Below are 1,117 nucleotides of genomic sequence, written 5' to 3'. Positions count from 1 at the left end.
CATTTCCATCAATTCATCGAGGAAGTGTGAGATGAACTATCACATACATACACACACCCACACATCAACACACACACTATATATATATATATATATATATATATATATATATATATATATATATATATATATATATATATATATATATATATTTATATATATATATATATATATATATATATTTATATATATATATATATATAAATTTCTGACTCCCGTATGGATCGAACCCAGGTCTCTGGGTGAAAGCAAAGGGCGCTACCCACTGGGCCATGCAAGTCTAAAATATCGGAACCTGAGAGCAACTATGTATGGGCAAGCTAATGGGCTTGCATACCAGCGAGTTTTCCCAACTTCCACGACTCAGCAATGACCCAATGGACAACATTTCATTGAATTATCCTTCTATGTAAGATAGAAATATCAACATAATATCATATATCGATGTCATATACCATCATATATCAAATATCGAACCCGATATACGCAAATAAATTTCGGGATAACGTCATCAGCAGTTTTCCCCAACTTCCCGTCTCAGCACGACTACGGACAACATCATCGAATTGTCCTTTCCGAGCCATACATATATAAAGTCAGATACGGGGAACATATATATTTCGATATATATATATATATATATCGCATATAAATATCGAATTATCCCATTGACTCATATATACATACCATATGGACAACATTTCATTCTTCATTATATAGCTGTACAATATGAAATCATAATTGTTATATCTATATGGAATATATATATTTCTGACTCCGATATAGGATATACCCAGGTCTATATGTACCCAACATATATATATGTATATCCGATATATACGATATCGGATATATACCCTGAGTATAAGATAGAAATCATACCTGGGACAGAAATAAATTTTCGCACGTATATACAGGCGGATTTTCCCCAATACTCATAAATATCGGAACATCAGCATCCATATAAAGCCAGGTGAATAAGAAAAATCAATCGACTATACAACAATGTATGGATATATAAATAAATTAGCTCATATCGTGGATCAGCCCAGGTATATGTATATATACCCATATATATTTGAATATAGCAACCCAAGGATTACCTGGGCAAGCTAAC

This window comes from Macrobrachium rosenbergii, chromosome 23, assembly GCF_040412425.1.
Source record: "Macrobrachium rosenbergii isolate ZJJX-2024 chromosome 23, ASM4041242v1, whole genome shotgun sequence".
NCBI classification, from domain to species: Eukaryota; Metazoa; Arthropoda; class Malacostraca; order Decapoda; family Palaemonidae; genus Macrobrachium; species Macrobrachium rosenbergii.
The sequence above is the reverse complement of the archived record's forward strand: the minus strand, read 5'-3'. Positions refer to the sequence as shown.